Here is an 8212-nt window from a genome sequence, read left to right as displayed (position 1 = left end):
GCCCCAAAGAGAGTGAGTGGGTGAACCCTGCTGCCATTTTGAGAACAAGGCTGAAACTTTGTCTTCTTTTGATTTTGTAGGTGTCTTTTCTTCCACCTCTTAAAATTACCACTGTATGATTTTGGAAAAACCTCTTCATTCAGCTCAGTCATCACATTTGGGATGAGAGTGGACCTTTAAGGCTGTGAACAGAGCAGAACTTTGTCTGCAGAGGTGACCTCACCACCTCTGCATGGATTTTCATCCTCAGAGCCCTTTCTTGGATGCCTGCTAGGGAGACAGCTGATGTTTAACACAAGAAGTCTGAAGTTGTGTTGCACCCATGTCCAGATACAGTACAGGCAGTCTGTACTCAGCAGCAGCACAAGGACTGCGCACTCTACACAGGACTGCTCCTATTGAGCCATGCTACTTGCTGATGCAGATAAAACCTGAACCTAGGATGAATTCCAGACATTGGACTGTGTCTTGCCTCATCTGCAGAACCTATCCTGCCAGGAAATCTTGATACAAGAACACTAGAGGGCTACTGTGGAAAGCAGGAGTGTTGCCTTCAAAAAGCAATACACCAATACTACAACTTTGACATTTTCTAAGAGACAAAAAAACCCTGCAAATCACCAGCCAGAAGAAAAAAAAATAAAAAGGCCTATATTAGTGATATTGGTCCTGTCTCCTACTTTATATTACTGTATGCAGTCTGACCCTGCTGTGCAGAAGCCCTGCTTATGATACTCTGAGCAATGTGACTCCGTCACATTGTCAAGTCAAACTCAGATGCATGACAAGTTGCCATCAGCTTATTGACAGTTGTATAAACCATTCTGGAATCCCCAGCTTTCCTCTATAATATATAGGGAACATAAATTTGGAAATGCACATGGTAGAAGGTTTTACTTCTGCCCTGCAGTTTGCTTCCCTTCCCCATCTTGTACCTGTGCATTGTGCCTGTGTTTGTTACTCCTCCACTATTCACCAGTGGATGATGAAACCAAGGCAATGTTAAGTAGGCTGAAGAATGAATATGTCTTCTGGTATTCTTAGAAAGATTAATTTGGCCAAGGCACCTTTGGGCATAAGGTATCTTTGGGAGAGCCCCTGTATCAGTTAATTGGTTTTTGAAGCACTTGGAAATTAGGTTAATGAAGCACCATGGGACTAGGCACTGAACAAAAAACATACCTTAACTCTTGATTAATATTCTAGAGGGATTTAATCAATCCCAGTGGTTTATGGCCACACTTTTTCAAGTGAAACAAGATGGAAAGAAGCAGTGAGGAAATTTGACATGAGAATATTGTTGAAAGTTTGGTGGTGTTTAGTACTCTAAAATTAACTGACCTGCCCACACCACTTAGAAGTTCTGAATTACTGCTTTGACATGTTTTATATATAGTTTTTTCAGTGTGCCTGCAGCTTGGGCAGCACATTATGGACTTTGAATAGACAATAGCAGCAGCCAAAGGTCATAGAAAAAAATATTCAAGAGGAAATGGCAATTGTGATGTTATGCTTGTTCTATACAGGATCATATAGGTCACTTTCTAGGCAAAGCCATTTCACTAAACTAAAATAAGGAAAATTTAATGTTTCTCCTGTTTCTGTGAAAAATCTTCTACTAATGAAAGTACTATAAATAATTTTTCTTATCTCTGAGATTCAAGGAATGTATGAAAATTTTTCGTGTTTCAATGCATCTGCCTGAAGAAATGGGTTTTGTGATAAAAATTTTAGGCAATGTTTTGGTTAGGATTATCCACTTCTTTATCATGACACAGTTTTCTTTAGGACCAGTTGCAACCAATGGTAAAATCTTTACTTGAAGGTGTTAAGGAGCCTACTTGAATGAGAGGTATTGTTCAAACACAGATACAGTAAGTTCAACTTCTGTGTTACTTTCCTTTTATATTCCTACCAAATAACTATTCTTTGCTAGCCCTTCAGCATATGAAAATGTTGTCACACTAATTTACTGCACATAACACTTGGAAATATTTGTGGGGAGGGTTCTTCATATACCTACTAAATATATGCTCCGAGTTCACTCAGATTTGGGACTTAGGAAAGGGTGGGGACAAGTTGTCCCCATAACAGTTTTTGCAGTAGCCTTTCATTACTTTGAGTCACAAAGATATTTTGGCAGATGATTGAGTTAGGAGGTTCCAAATTCTTTTGTTTAGGGCAGAAAACAAAAAAGGTGGAAGTGACAGTGTCATTTACAACTCACTGGAGAAAGAGCCAGTTTAGTGTGGTGGTAACACTACCGTGGTGTCTGAGGCCAGCCTTTACAGCTTGCCAAATAAAGGTGTGTTTGCTTGTAGCTGCCAGTCTTTGTTACAGTTTTAAGTGTGAGAGAGTGGATGAAAAGAAGATGCTTAAATGCATGGAGTTCTTCTGTGGAATTATGTTGGGGCTCAAGAAGAGGCCAGCAAGGAGACATCATGGGGGTCACCTGCTACTGACTGCTCTATAAGGCTGAGAAATGGGTCAAGACTTTTTTAAACAGATAGAAGAAGTTATATGATTACAGGGCCTTCAGCATGGGAGCTCTCAAACAGGCTGCCCAAAAATGTAGCATAAAAAAATCATAGACCTTCTCCAAACACCTGAACAAAGCCCTGTGCCACCTGATCTAACTTGGATCATCGCTCTGTTTTGACCAGGAGTTGGTCTGAATTGACCTTCTGGGGTCCCTTCTAATATTTTCGTATGACTCTGTAATTCTAATAGACAGTTGCTTGTAAATTAATATGTGGTCTTCTTTGTAAATGTTAAATTCTGTGTTCCTCTTTTTGTTTCTCTGTTAAAAATTTGAGGAACAGATAGTAAAACACTTGCCTCTTTCCCAGGGGTTATATAGGATTAAATAATTTCCTTTAAAAAAAAAAAAAAAGAAAGAAAAACAAAAAACCTGAATTAATGAGTTTCAAGACTCTGTAGGAACAATTACTAATTAAATTTCAAGTGGTTTGGATCGAAGTTATTGTTATATACTTCATGAGTGAAATAAATTGCATATATTGTTGTAAAATGTCAATAGAAGAGCATGAAATGAAACCTAGAGGACTTTTCACCTAGAAACCTTTTCTTACACTTTATTCTAGCTTCATATTTTCAAACAATTCGAAATATTAGTTTCACACTTTTTATTCACATAGGGCATGCAAATAATAAGTAGGTTTATAACTCATGTTTTCCTTTCCCATACTACATACTCTTCTCATTGTATTTGCGTTACAAATTACATAGATAAAACTTTGAAAGTTCCTAGAAACCATGCTGCTCTTGATTTTCACAAGTCACTGCAGTGCTTCTGAAACATCTCATTCTGCAAGATGCCACATATGGCTGTGTACTAGAAAGAAAATGTAAGCTTGTATAATATTTTTCTCCCTACAGGTCCCTGTATAAAGAAGTCAGAATGCTGCTTCTGTGCCTACTTAAAGCACTAAGTAATCCTATAATCATAGGTTCACAGAATAGTCTGGACTGGAGGAGACCTTTGAATTGTACCTCATCCAACCACCCCTGCCATGGGCAGTGACATCTTCAACTAGACCAGGTTGCTCAGAGCACTTTCCAACCTGTCTTTAATCTATTCAGGCATGGGAGATCCACAACATTTCTTAAACAACCTGTTTCAGTGTTTTACCATCCTCATTATAAGTAAATTCTTCCTTATATCTAGTCTCATTCTACCCTCATTTAGTTTAAAATAATTTCCATTTGTCCTATCAAAACAGACCCTACTAAAAAGTCTATCCTTATTTTTCTTACCTCCTTGATTTGAATTCAAGTAGTAGTAGTCACCTTTACTACCTGATGTGTTGGGTTTGTACCTTGACCGTATGCTATGAGCTTGAAGATCGGTGGAGTATTTCTGTGATAAGATTCCTTCTGCTGTGACTCTAGTGACTGTCAAAAAAAGCAGCAGAGCAGGGCTGCTTTTCTACTGTAATGGCTCACTAATTTTTTCCTCCTTTCCTCTTCTGGGTTCCTTTTGTATCCTCTTTCCTCCTCTCCCAACTCTTAAAGGTCTCCAAGGGAATCAGTTTTTACAACCTATGGGAAAGGGTAATGAATTTGCCATAGTAACTAAATATCCAGGTGCACGCTTTTGTTGACTCCCTTCTGTCTTGAATGGTGATACTTGTTACTGTGTCTGAAATAATTGTGCTCCATCTTCTGGGGCTTCCTAATGAAATGCTGGAACACTAACTTCTACAAGGTCATAGAAGTAAATATCCATCTATTTGCAGAAGGGAGTTTGGTTTTTCAAATAGTACAACATTTTGGGGTAGTACGCTGTGAAAGGAGGATGATGAAGGTACTGTGAGCTAGGGTAAAGGCCCATAAGGATCTGTGACACACACGGAAAGAGGAGAGGAAATTCGCAATTGTAACCAGTTGTAACAGGACCCCCAGTGCTGCAAGATGCAGAGATATAAAGCTAAGGGAAGGTGCTGTGCTGATTTAAAAACTTTTCATATTGAATTAAGAGCTTTTGCTGTTACTACTGCTCTTGGCTTCACAACTAGGTTCTCTTCCAATTGTTGCACTCATAGGACTGCTTTTGAATAAACTCTTTAGGTTTCATCACTATGGCAGAGTATTTATTGCTATCAACTTCCTTTTACTGCTGGATTTTGGTGTTGACTTGGTATGTGGACAAGTCAGACAGAATGTGAACCAGGGAGTATCTGCCCCTTTTCTGGTATCAGAATGTTAAATCAGTTCAAGGTGCCCTGTGTTAATGGCGTCATGAGAACAGAAATGGCCTGTTGTTACTGCAGAGTTGACTCCACCATGGCTGAATTGCCTTGAATAATTTTACAGCTTCAGAACAAGTTTTTTACAGAAATCTACAGAAATTCTTCTGTGTCTGTGTTCCGCTTTTGCCTTCCCAGGACCTTTCCCATATTGGAAGTACAGCAAGTACATTTTCTTGCTGTTCTTGTGCTGAAGACTGGGGTGCCAATGTGGAAAACAAGGAGGAGGAAGCAGAATAATGTATGTATGGAAATTCTCTCAGATGTTAGAGCATAGCTAATATCTAAATATGTGCATCTCAGAGAAATCAATAAACTGCAGTTTAGTCATGTTTCAGCTGCTTAAGATGAACATCCTGACCATTTTTGCTTTCCTCAAACCTGCACTGGAATGCTCTGAAGCCTACAAATACTCCAGCTTTTTCATGCTACAGGAGCAAAAGAAAAGAGGGCTTTTTCCTGTTTTTTTCTGTTTCTGCTTATTTGCACAGACTTAAATCATAGTGCCTGTTAAATAACCCTCCTTACTGATGGTGAGCTACAGTTAGCCAGCATGTATTCTTGGAATTTTACAGAATAGTTTTGTTGCTGTGATTATCACTATTGTATGCATTTTGGCTATTTGTCTGCTTCTAGCTGCTTATTCTTTAAGATTTTCTATTGCAGCTGGAAGAGATTTAGTATATGTAGACAGAAGCAGGAAACCATTTCAGTTCTGTTGGTGAACAAGACATAGTGACTTCAACTTTAAAAAACAAGTTAAAAATAGGCACTGCTGTTATGGACATTTGTGTTTGTTGTGTGATTACATCGTAATGCAAAATATGAAGCTTATTTTTTTAACAGTTTCCTGTTGTGAATTTTATTTTCTCAGAAATGAGAGGCTAATAATTCTCAGTGGGATTTTTGTGGCCAGATGTAAGAAATAAGTACTTGCTCAAGAAGTTTACAGGGTCTATTTCAATTTTTGTCCTATTTGGGATAATTCTGTGGTTTAAGGTTTCATGCTCCTTTATTTCTTTTTACTCCTTTTATTATACAAAGAAATTAGAATTCTTGGCCTTAGTACCATTTTTCCTGGATTGTCTGAAAAACTTTATGCGCGATACTTCTTTTAATCATTACAGAGCCTGAAGTGCACAGTCTTTCTGACTTATCTGAGGTCATTGTAGTAGATACAAAGTTCTCTGATTTCTCAGCCCTGTGTCCTGGCCACAAGACTGCAATATTCCAAATCCAGACTGTAGTATTCCTAATGTCTACATTCTTCTTTCAGATGATGAGTTAACTAATTTCTTGTATGGGCTCCTATTGCAAAGGCAAATTGTTTTGACAAAGATAGTCATTCACTGTGTGCATGTAGAAAAATTAAATGCTACCAGAGAAAGGTCCACTAACTGTATCATAATTTCCACTGTCAGTAAAAATTGGGGAGGACTTTATTCCCCTCCATTTGCCAGCATATTTCAAGCAACGTCTTTCCTTGAGGAAAATCCCAGTGGCCTGGGAACTGTCCCCCAAACAGACACCTAGATACTTGAATGATTTTTAGTACTGCATACAAATCTGTAGTGTTGACCTGAACCACAGCAATTTTACTCGCTAGTATTTTTAAAAAGAAACTGCACCGGCATGAAATTGGAATGATACTCAAGTAAGTCAGACTCCTGAACTTTTTGTGATCACCATGCAAAGGACAAATTGAAGTGCACTCAACCTCCTGATAAAAAAAGCAATTGGGAGAGCAATAAAAGGATATGCAGCTGTAGAAAAAAATGTGAACAAAGTACAGAGTTCAGATTAAAGACAGAAGCTGAAGAAAGGCAAGGGAAGAAATAAACAACTTTTTAAAAATCCTCTTGTGAAAGTCCTGCAGTGTAAGGGGAAAAATGCATTCTCCTGCCCTGACCTCTAAAGAGAAGTCATCAGTTCTCTGAAACTCTATGTGAAAAGGAAGTGCTAACATCTGTTTTTCCTTGTTCAGTCAGTGAATTTGATATTGTTTGAAGAAAGAAATTCACTTTAAGGATTCAGTCACGTTGGCTGTCCTACACAGCAGTGTAAGGAAAACCCTCTTCTGCTCAGCCTTTTTATGTTGAAAATGCATCCAGTAGAGCTTGAAACAAGCATTAAACTAAATTGACTGAAATGAGATTTTGGCAGCTTTCAGGGTGAATGAAATTGGTTCTATGGGGTCCACTCCATCCCTCACTGACTACAAGATTATTTACTTCAGTTGTGAATGCCTTTTCTTCTTGTCTTGTTAAGAGATAACATAATAATTCCTACACCTTTGTGGTTCAGTTAAAATTAGATCTACCCCTAAACCTGCAAGTATGAGGTAAATGAAAACAGTGACTCTGAGGAGACCTGCCATGTCTATCTTTTTGTTTCTTTCTGTCTGAATGGCAGGCACTAGAGATCAGGTCCCATTATGTCTTAGTCTGTTTTAGTTGCTGAATGTCATTATCATGAAAAAAGATCTCTTCACAGATGTGAGAAATACAAACCAAGAACATTTTCTGCACCTCCATGGAAGACTGAAGTGAAAAGATGTATGGCACTAGGTACATATGGTGATCAGTTCAGTATGTCCCATCAGAAGCTGATTATGGTCAGTGAAATTGATGGAGACTTTAGGTTTTGCTGCTAAAAAACTAGTAAAGTATGCAAGTTGATGAGAACTTACTGGATATTTCTGATTGCTGAGAAGGAGCTGTGAAGGTTCGCTACATTTAGCATCCCATTCTATAAATGTGATCATTGGAATAAAATTGCATTAGTTTTCCTATGTGGAACATATGAAACACATGAAATGTGCTGTATTATTCCTTTGTATTATAGGGGCACACCTGCATCCTCAGGTGGGACTGGTGCTATGCGTATGTAGGGATGCCTGTGAAATATGGCACTGTAACCATACATATTTGACTGAAGGCTTTACATGAGTATTTTATCAAAATGTTTAACCATTTCTCCTTCACCTGAAGAGTTTAAATAAAGACAGTCAGACTTACAATATTTCACTGATTCCTTGGAGAAATTATGTTCTACATTCTGAATCCCAGGGTGAGTCCTTCAGACAGTCCTACAGAAGGGGGTTAAAAAGAAATGTTTCCAATAGCAACTTATTCTTCTGTTGGAACAAGACAAAGTTATTGAAAAGACAGTATAGAAATAGGGAAGCTGGGGAGAATGAATGCTATTTTGAAAATGTAAATGGAGCAGCCCTAAATTGAAAGGGTTTTGACGGGGAATTGAAAGCGAGCAATCTATCCTACATAAGATTTATAGAATTGCATCCTGAGTTTTATAGAATTGCATCCTATATTAAACCTCAGTCATAAGACTTCCTCACAATGTGCATATCTTCCCCTCTTCTGGTGCTCTTGGCCTCCTCAATATGAGCCTCCTGGACATCACAACTAATCTACACCTTCTGT

Source organism: Molothrus aeneus, chromosome 2 (assembly GCF_037042795.1).
Source record: "Molothrus aeneus isolate 106 chromosome 2, BPBGC_Maene_1.0, whole genome shotgun sequence".
Classification (NCBI taxonomy): domain Eukaryota; kingdom Metazoa; phylum Chordata; class Aves; order Passeriformes; family Icteridae; genus Molothrus; species Molothrus aeneus.
Note: the sequence above shows the minus strand (reverse complement) of the source record.